Source organism: Buteo buteo, chromosome 2 (assembly GCF_964188355.1).
Source record: "Buteo buteo chromosome 2, bButBut1.hap1.1, whole genome shotgun sequence".
Lineage (NCBI taxonomy): Eukaryota > Metazoa > Chordata > Aves > Accipitriformes > Accipitridae > Buteo > Buteo buteo.
In genome coordinates, this window is record NC_134172.1 from 16,859,105 (window position 1) to 16,869,536 (window position 10,432).

General features: G+C 46.7%; 1 long non-coding RNA gene across 3 annotated transcripts; it reads right to left on the minus strand.

Annotated features, from left to right (window-relative positions):
* Window positions 1-6,856, minus strand: LOC142028611 (uncharacterized). 3 transcript variants are annotated; one of them, XR_012649640.1, is made up of 3 exons: window positions 6,738-6,846; window positions 3,761-4,113; window positions 1-1,602 (listed from the first exon to the last, which is right to left on the minus strand). It is a non-coding gene; the product is annotated as an uncharacterized LOC142028611 (long non-coding RNA). The 3 variants fall into 3 exon arrangements; XR_012649641.1 differs by having other exon boundaries at window positions 6,748-6,844; XR_012649642.1 differs by having other exon boundaries at window positions 2-1,602; window positions 3,761-3,942; window positions 6,738-6,856.
* Between the last annotated feature and the right edge of the window lie 3,576 nt (window positions 6,857-10,432).

The window sequence follows — 10,432 nt, forward strand, 5'->3', positions numbered from 1 at the left end:
TTAGCAACCTTAATTTTAGAGTTCCCTTTATTTCAGTGCTTGGCTCAACAACCCTACTTGAAGCTTTGCAGACAAGGTAAAGATTCCCACTGTAACTGAGCCATTGGAGAAGTTAATATTCAATGTATTTAGAGTTAAACTATGCAAAAAATAAGGCTTCTGCGAGAAACATGTTCATGTCACCAAAAATATCAGAGGTGTGTCTTTATTGTTCAAGAAAATAATTGTTTAATTATTTATAACTCCGCACTGCATTGCCAAGATTTACACGCTTGTTCAAGTAACAGAGTTGCTTAAAAGAGCGAGATGATGTCTTTATAGAAAAAGCTTGTGTAATTGGCATAACCTCATCTTGGCTGGGCTCTATCATAGATTGTCTATAATATTAAATTACTGGGATACGGAGTAAAAAGGAGATAAGCCCAGCAGGTTAAAGCTGGGGGTGGGGAATGCCAAGAAGGGTGAGAGACAGCGTCTGCAGAAGCAAGTTTCTCCCCGCAAGCAGTCTGGAAACCAGGCTCAGCAAAAAACCTTTGTAAAAGTGAAGCAAGGGATAAAAATAACAAGGCAAAAAAAAAAAGAAAACAAAACAAAAATACCCACACCAGGAAACGAATGTATCTCCAAGGCAGGATGAGAGAGTAACTCAGGAAATGTTTCTGCAGATAAGACATTTCAGTAAAAAAAACCCCAACCCCTCCCCCCTGCAACTCATGCATTGATCATGGGAGGATTGCATTTACCGTGACATCAGCCGCAGATAACCCAGATGAAGAAAGGGCACTGTGTTGCTTTTACAGCTTACAGAGACCATGGCTGCTGTAGAAATTGGCCTGCTTTTATAAAAGGGTCAAAACGCACGAAACTTTGCCGAAGCCATCATCTGAAATGTCGGGCAAGTGCACGTCGAGCAGAGCCGGCGGAAGGCGGCTGGGGAGCGGCTGCTGACGAGGGTCCGCAGCCTCCCGGTGCGAGGTGGCAGGCGGGAGCCGGCCAGGCCAGGTAAAGAAATGCCCGTAAGCAACACCAAGAAATGTTACACAAGGTTACTTATAGAAAGCCTACAAAGGAAGAAAGGGCTGTTGTGCTTCTAATTTTTTTTTTCTATTTAATCCCAACAGTGAGCAGAAGGAAAAGCTTTAAGGAGAAAGAGGACAAACCTCTAACCCAGCACAGATTCCTCCAGGCTGTTTACAGCCCTCCAAACAAGTACAGCTACACAGCCTTGACATTCCTGATCTTTTACAACGAACTGGGCATTGAAACAAGATTTTCCATGTTTGCTTATTTCACGTTACAAAAATTGGAAAGGAACAAAAAATTACAGGCTGCACTGAAACACACAGACCCAGAGGGACATTCCTGAGCGTCCGCCCTGTGTCTAACCCCAGGCTGGCACGTTTAACTCGAGGTGCTCTGGAAACACCAGCCACGTCGATGGCCATCACGAAACATTCCTGCCACAGCTGTAACTCCAGCAGCAGGTTGGTGAAGAGCCATGGAAGCATTACAGGAGTCCTGTGGTCCAAACAGGCAGGCAGTACCACCGTGTTTTGGAGGCACCAGCATCCGTGGCTTTAGGTTCTTCGGAGCTTTGCCCCGCTGGAAACAGAGTTAGAATCACAGAATCACTGAAGGGTTGATGTTAGAGGGGACTTCTGGAGGTCATTTGGTGCATCCCCCCTGCTCAAGCCGGGACACTTAGAAGGGGCTGCCCAGGACCATGTCCAGATGGCTTTTGAATATCTCCAAGGATGGAGACTCTACCACCCTGCTGGGCAACCTGTGCCAGTGCTCCATCACCCTCACAGTGAAAAAGTGTTCCCTGATATTCAGAGGGAACCTTCTGTGTTTCAGTCTGTGCCTGTTGCCTCTGGTCCTGTTGCTGGCCTCCACTGAAAAGAGCCTGGCTCTCTCCTCTTTGCACCCTCCCTTCAGGTATTTATATACATTGATAAGATCACCCCGAGCCTTCTCTTCTTCAGGCTGAACAGTCCCACCTCTCTTAGCCTTTCCTCATGGGAGAGATGGTCCAGCCCCTTAATCATCTTTGTGGCCCTTTGTTGGACTTTCTCCAACAGTCCATATCTGTCTGGTGCTGAGGAGCCCAGAACTGGACACAGCACTCCAGGTCTGGCCTCACCAGTGCTGAGTAGAGGGGAAGGATCACCGCCCTTGACCTGCTGGCAATGCTTTGTCTAATGCAGCCCAGGACACAAGGGCATGTTGCTGGCTCATATTCAACTTGGTAACCACCAGGACCCCCACGTCCTTGTCTGCCAAGCTGCCTTCCAGCTGGGTGGCCCCCAGCATATACTGGTGCATGGGGTTGTTCCTCCTCAGGGGCAGGATTTTGCACTTCTCCTTGTTGAACTTCATGACACCCCAGGCTGGCCTGAACTGAAACCGTAGACATAATCTGACACATACATAATCTGACCACATACATAATCTGACCTGAAGACCCAAACCTGGCATTCCCCCTCTCCACCTGCTGCTCCTTAGAAATGCGATCTAGGAGGCCTGCTCTATATTCAGTTCAGACCCTACAGAAAACACATCAGTGTTTGAAAGTCCCCTTTCCCACCAAATAAGCACTTCATGGCAGTATCAGTACTGCTGGTACCCCCCTCTCCTTTCCTCCAGCTTCACCATCAGGGCACTCACGCAGCATGGACAAGCCCAGCGTTCAGCTCCTTGCCTGGCTCAGAAGGTACCAGAGGCCCCCATGCTGTGGATGCTTTCCAATTGCTGATCATGCGGTGGCCACAACTGCAGGGACAGCAGTCATCCTCTATCACAGGCCACGCAGCCCAGCACCTCTGCTTGCTCCTCATCCCTCCTCTAGATAACCATGATACTCTTCTTCTGGGATTGGAGCACCTTGACAGGAGAGCACAGCCACACTGCTGGCCTGGGATGGACCAGAGCTCAGGGAAGCAATAATGGCCACCCAGGACAGGGGGAATTATTATTCAAACCCCACTTCTTCAACTTCTTCAATTATCATTCAAACCCCAATTCAAACTGGTAGGTGTTACTCCTGCCAGCAGCACAGTGCTGGAGCCATCCTGTCTTCCTTTGGCCAGGTCTGGAAAGAAAAGCCTTTTCTCTCAGCCCAGCCTCAGCAATTACTTCAGGAAAAAGTCTGGGCAATGAAAGCCCCAGATGGCAGGACCCATGGCCCTAAGCAGTATACCTCCTGGGTGCCAGGTCATGCAACCCCCCTTGGATTATCCTTTTCCATGGGGACCACACACCCATCATAGGGAAAGCAGAGCTGAACAAGGGCTTTACATTACAGATGGCTAAAGACAGGGTGCTGCAAGGAGTGGCATTGCAGCACCCAAAACGTTTTGAGCACTTAGACTTTAGGTTCTTGCAAAGAAGCAGCAGCGGAGGGGAATAAAACCCAACCTTGCTAGGGCTTCCTTGGCGGCTGGCAGGCGGTGAGTCTTTAGCCTCCTCCCTTCCCATCACAAGTTTATTGACTACTGGAATCGTGACTGTACCCACAGCCAAAACAAAATGAACATTCGTGCCCAAATTATTAACAGATGTTGGGAACATCTCAGAAAATACATAAAGCCCTAAACTGGTCCTTCACTGAGAGATTAATATTATAATGTCATTTCAGCACAGTGCTGCTCACAGTAATCTGCCAAGCCAAAGAAAGTGATTAACAAAGTTAAGACTGTGCTGTAAGTCCAAATAAGGGAAGAGGAAAATGGAAGTTTATCTTAAGCTACCCTTAGCTCACCTTGCTATGTCTGGACATCGCAGGTTGTCAGAGAAGTGTCTAAGCACCTTAGGAGTGGGTATGCAGCACACCAACTTCTTCAGCTCCCAGCTGAGCAAGACGTGGCTGATGCTTGCAGACTGGAGCTCACTGGGAACCTCAGCGAAGCATGGTTGGATTTTAGGCCTGTGTTTTTCGGTCTCCTGATGTATCGAGAGACAGAGTGAATTTGAAAACAAACCCAACATTACAAGTCTTATGCAGAAAGGCGTGGGACTGTTGCTACTCTCTCACTGCCTCTTCTGGGCATTTTGGAAGGGTCTGAAGAACGGCTCGCTAGAGAGACCTCCATGGAGCATTCTACCGCCTCTTAGCTGATTTATAAAAGGAAGACAGTTAAGTGTCGGCATAAGGGCAATACAAAAGCCATGAAATTTTGCATTGACTATGATCTAACACCGCAAACCCCCTACACGTACACGAAAAACACTCTCAGGAAGGAAGATCACATTGGGCAAGCGGGGAAAGTAGGGCTGTGGATTCAACAACTTTGAAAGGAAATGAACATGCCCAAAGAAAAGGGTTACTAACACTGAACTATTTAAAGAACAGTTTTGTCTTCTCCTATGTGCTGCTGCTCCCTGAAACTACGTTGGTGCAAAAGAATTCTATTGAGACACAGGGTTTTAAAGAAAGGCGTTTTTTTTTTTTCACCTTAGAAATTAGTACCTAAGATGCAGCAATAGAAGGAGATCACGGTGGGCAAGAGTTGGTTACAAGGAAGGAAACAGGCAAAAGCCAAATGGAGCTGGGAAGGGTCAATAAGCATGAGCGGAGCGCAAAGCAGACTATAGCAATTACATCGTCATTTTGCTCTTATGCCAGCACTGTATTTTGAAAACACAGTGTTTTTCTGTTCCCTGCGGCATAAGCCACAAAGTCGCAGGCTTGCTGTGCCAAAAGCCTTCAAGTTAATATGCTGTATATTTATATCATTAAAGAAATAAGAGGCCACTTCATTCATGGCATTTAAGCCTATATATTTCAAGATCTAAACAGGTTTTGAGTGACAAGGCTTAGTAAGGTTATTCTATAATTACCTACTATGAAATTCCTCTAAAACTTCTGACTGACTGACTGCTGCTACAGACACATACTGGCATAGTCAGACCACTCAGTACAGCGAATTCACCCTCCTGCAAGTCTCCGTATTTGCACGCATCCTTACGCTCCCCCCATCCCTATCTGAGATCAAAGATGCCACCGTGTCCTGGTTCACAGCACAGCAGGAGCTGAAACTGGAAGTGACATGTTTAGAGAGTGGTCATTTAGCACTAGTACAGGCTTCATGCGTTTCCACTTGCCTTGATATTGAACAGGTGTTAAACAGTAGGCAATTTTATAAGTTTCTTTTAACTGGAAACTGTCTTGAAAGCAACAAAAACCTCACAGAGGAGGTTTTGTGAAATGTCAGAGGGAAACATCTGTTATTCGAAAACCTAATAGGAGGAAAGCACTCCAGTTGGAAATTCCTCTTTTGCACATTTTTCCCATGCTGGGAAGTGCTCCTCTGGGACTCTCACTCTCGCCTGTCTGCAGCTTTGCTGGTTGAAGTCTTGCTTGCAAGAGCAGTAGGATCCAGAGCTGCTAGAGGTTCAGTCAGGACCTGAGCCACCAGAGAGCAGCTGGGGTGAGGCAGCTCAGCATCACACAACCCTTTCCAGGCACACGAGGCCATGCAACAGCTTAGCACCCTTTTGCCTCTTTGATTTGCTGCACTTCCAGCAAAACCTGGCTTTTAAGCACCACCAGTGTTCATCAAATTGTGTTCCTTAGTAGAAAAAAAGATGATTTCAGGGCCTGTCCTTTAACTGAAGTTTACTGAGTACATCAAGGTGGACTTCAAATACAGGGAATAACAGGTAGGAATGAATGTTGAGCTCTTACAATATAGACAGATTCATCATATTCCTCCTCTCAGCATCTACTATTGCCCACCAGCCATAGGCAACTGGGCAACTCGAACAGGGTTTATCCTAAGGGATAAATTTGAGGTGGCTCCTGAAAAGCCATTGTTTCAGTTGCAGGCACAGCCCCGGCTGCTCCACTGGGGCTCAGGGAGGGAAAATGATACTTTGCAGAGCATTATGCAGCTGGTGATTCATCCTCCCCTGACATCCTCTCCTTTGCTGCCCCAACCTCAGGCACAAGGATGCTGCAGGTCCCCAATTTCCCACAACCTCAGAAACTCTTGACAAGAGCAGTTCAAGTGGTGATGCAATAGGTCCTAGGAGAGAGCAAAGGGCTTGCTTTTCTGTCTAGACCTGGGGCTTGGGGTATGACCTGAGTCTGATATACACCTTGATATTATTCATATGCAAAACCAGGAGATCTGAAGTAGATCAGCAAGACAAAACATACTCAGATTCTTTTTTCTACAGTCATTTCTTTATCCTTCAACTCAGCCTGAGAACAGCAGAGGCTGGTGTCCTCCCACATCAGGGTAGAGAGGTCAGCAAGAGGAACCACAGAGGTTTTCCCTCTCTGGCCCATGAACAGGTGATGGCCAAAGCAGAAAACAAACCCTGTCCTGGGGGACTTCTGTTAGCTCCATTCAGTTTAGGGCAAACTCTCAGAGCCACACACACTGGTTGTTTACTGTTGTGCTGTCAGCTTTAAACTGCTCAGTGTCACTGTTTTGGGTAGAATAAATAGCTTTTGTTTCACTCCTCTGCTGTCTTTGGCTCCTGCATGTACTAGGTTATTGGATTAAAACACACAGATTAAGGGGATAAGCTAATCAACAAACAGGCATCAAACTCCGCAAGGCTGGAGCAGATGGTGGTACAGTGCATACTGCCAGCTCAGCCTCCACACCTGGGAGCATCGGTCCTCCCAGTGCATGCCACTGTTGGTGTAGGGGCGGGTTTGCCTTAGCCATAGCTGGGCCATCACACTCATGGGCAAGCACCACCACACACATCCATGTCCTACTCACCTGGACTCACCTTCTAGGTTTGTGTGGTCCCATTTGGTCTGTGTCTGCACCTGCGTTGAGATCTCCTGGCATAATTTTAGACCCCAACCAAGTACTTGCAATGTCTGTCCTGGCAAAAGCCTCAGGCAAACTCAGCCCAGGGCCTGTGACACGAAAACCTATAAATAGGACATGCAGGCATTTGTTATTCACACATTTTCCTGCAGCCCTATTTAGCCAACAACAGACTATTGGCACAAGACAGAGCTTACGGATGAGGCAAATCCTTACCAGGCATCCCTGCACTGATTTACTTGGGCACAAAGACCATGTGCTAGCATGTGGGCTGCTGGCAGGATCAGGGGTGCTGGCTGACACTCATTTTTACAGTCCCCCAACCTTTAAACAAAACAAAACAAAACAAAACCCCCGAACCCCCTTGTTTTTGGGGGGGAGGGAAAGAGTGACACATGTACACACATAGGCACTTTCTTGTCCAGGTGTGGGCTCAGCCAGATACAGTCTTTTTTTTTCCTCTGAGTAATCTCCAGAGACACCACGCTTGAATTGTCCCAGCTCTTTGCACAGGCTGTTTGTTGCTGTGTTACATCCCCATGGTATTTGCTGTAAGCTAGGCTCCTAAAAGGCGTAGCGTGAAGTCCCTTATAAGAAAGTTATTTCACACTCATCCGCTTCTCAGTTCCACGGAAGGTTACCTTGGACAGACTGCAGAGTTATGACGTAAATACATGTAGCTTTACATTACAGAGTTAACTCAGCCCTGCCTGTGAACCCACCGATATTATCTTGCAGGGGAAACCCAGCAAATGCCTCTGCAACCCTCCTGCAAAGCGCTTTGTCCTCCCCGACAGAAACAAGACTGCTATTTTGGCAGGCCATCAAACCCCATGCTTCACAGCTGGTGCAGTGCCACAACCACCTCCTTGCTGCAAGATACACGATCACAGCCATCCTGACTACCTTTTCATGTGGCCATCACGGTCACCCTCTCCTCCTCTCCACCTGCTCCCTCACAGTCCTATTTCCCATGTCCTCCCCGAACCGCTGCAGCTAGTGATACTGTTGCATGTCCACCCATAATCTGTCCGTGTGCTGGGTGTAAAAGAAGCACTTCTGATGCACAGCCATCAGCTCACAAGGCAGGCAGTGGCCTCGATCACAGCAGATATTAACTTCATGAGTTACAAAATAAGAATAACCATCCCATTTTCATTATTCTTCTAAAAATTCAGAGTGAAGCAGGAAACCTGACCTCCGTAATTGCCTTCTTCTCCAAGGCAGAAATCATATGAAATAAAAAGGAGTCAGCTTCTCACCCAAAGGCACACTTTTAACCTTCTACAAACACACAAAGGTGATTCAAAATGCCCATATTTTATCTGCAAATGTTGTATTGGGCTGAGACAGTACAGGCTGACCCAGCTGGGTGTGGGGTCTAGAAGCGAATCACAAATCTTGAAACACTATTTCAGCACATGTTCCTATTAGAAATATGGCCAAAAGAGAAATCATAGGTGCACCAATGGACTACTGCTTCACCTCTAAGGGAAGTCAAGCCTGCACTTTCCAGAGCCACAGCCAGTGCTGCACAAACTTAAAAGCCCCAACCCTCTCCTACCTGTGCTGTGCAGGCCAGTTTCTCCAGCCCCAGCCTCATTTGTCTCCTTTCAATTGTCGTGGTTTTGTGGACTGAAACGTATGGACACTTACTGCAGGAGTCTTTTCCCTTACAAAAAACCTCAAGCCTTGAGTGAAGTCATGAGCTTTGTGTGAATGGCTTAACCTTCACTAATTAGGAGCCCTCTTTTAAAGGATATATTTTTTAGGCTATACTGACATCTGCAGGTGCACCATAATGGATTTTTGGAAATTAGACATGCTATGGTTGAAAAATCAGCCTCCAGGTTTGCAAAGAAAATGATGATTGCACTACTCTGTCTGAAGGGAGCAGAGGAGCAGTGCAAGTTCCCACGAGAGGGTGCTATGCAGTTCAGTGGCCAAGCTCTGCTACTAAACTCGCACTGATGCTGTAAGAGCAGACTTGGTTACTCCTGGTTCATGAAATTGTTCTCAGGCCAGTAAATCACATCAGGCTAACACAGTAAAGCACCCACAAGCTGCAGCTCCTCAGGATTAGCATTTAGGTATCTTTTTGCTGGTATTCAAACACATGTTGACCAATGTTGGCCTTAATTTTTTGTTAAACTATAGCCACAGAAAACTACATTTGGAAAAATGCAGGACATGATTGTAGGTGAGAATGAGGGTCAAATTAACTTAGGTCATCATTACTTGAATTTAGAAACACCCATCGAAATTGTATTCAGCCTGAATATCATGTGCTTTACAAATGTTCCCAATTTTCTACAGTTCTCCTCATAGTGAAGAAGTATTACACTTCTGCTTGTTTGCAAAATGGCAGCAAGATGTCACATGTTCTTCAAAATCAAGAGGGATTCAGGGTATCTTGCCTTTAATGAAGCCGTACACAAAAAAACCACGAGAAATGTAACCCGAAGCAGTTGGAAGACAGAGCGAAGCCCAGGCGCCAAGGCAGGTGGACATTTCTACGGCCTAATGCACGCCTGGAAGTTACAGAACTGAAAGAAATTGGCTGAAGCTTAACTATCCATTACAGTAGTATAGTGTAACAGTTTTGCAAAGGTGAGTTGTCCTCAGGTAATTTCTTCATAAAGTAAACATACACACAGAATTATCCTCATTTTCCTCCCAAAGATTTTTCTGGCTTATAAAAATATTCTATTGCCAATACAAGACTTTCTGTTTTATCTCGTCCTCAAAGTATTTCAAGGTGTGAGGACTTGGACAGCCATTGCACTATTCCTAGGTATTCTTGATGTATTGAAAAAGTATAAATCCATGATAACAACACACAGTCCTTTTAGTTTAAACAGAGAAACTTCCAGTATCTAAGGTGTGATTTGTTTGTCTCACATCAGATTAAAATTCAGGCTCTTTGCTCACTGCCTAATGGACCTCTACAGACACCCAGGCCCACCTAAGCACAGGGAACGCCGGAGCAGGGGGCTGCAGGGAGATAATCCGCACCTTCTCCCCCACAAACCGCTCTCGTGCAGTCCGTGCTCAGGACCTGCGCCTTGGAGCCCACTAGACACCTTGCAACTCATGCCAGAGGTGGCAGGGACTGATCCTGGAATCTGTTACTTTTTACGATGAGATTGGCATGGTTTAGTACCCAGTTATAAGAGGAATTGTGTGTCATGCAAATGAACCCAATCAGCGGACACACAGAACAGCAGGAGAAAGCTTGGGATTAAGACACCCCCGTCTCTTATGTCAAAGGCCAGACTGCTCACTTTGTCTTTCCAGATAGTCCCACTGAAGTCAAAGCAGCTACTGGAGCAGCTAAAGAGAAGGGAGTTGGACTGTGGGTGTGCTAAACTTAGAAGATCTTTCGCCCTATCCAACCAAGATACTACATCTGAGTGTTTGTGACCGTGCAGGTGGAGAGCTGCCTTTGCACCTGAGGCAGCAGTTTCTGAGACCTGATCGATCTGGTGGGTGCATGGAGAAGCAGATGAGGTGCCATCTCCCCTGTGAGCAGAACAGGGAAGGGACTCAGGCAGCCTCCTCTTGGGCTGGGGACTAAAAGTGCCCCAATCACAGCATACAAGAGGAGGCAAGTCAGCTAACACAGCTGGCCTCTGCACAGT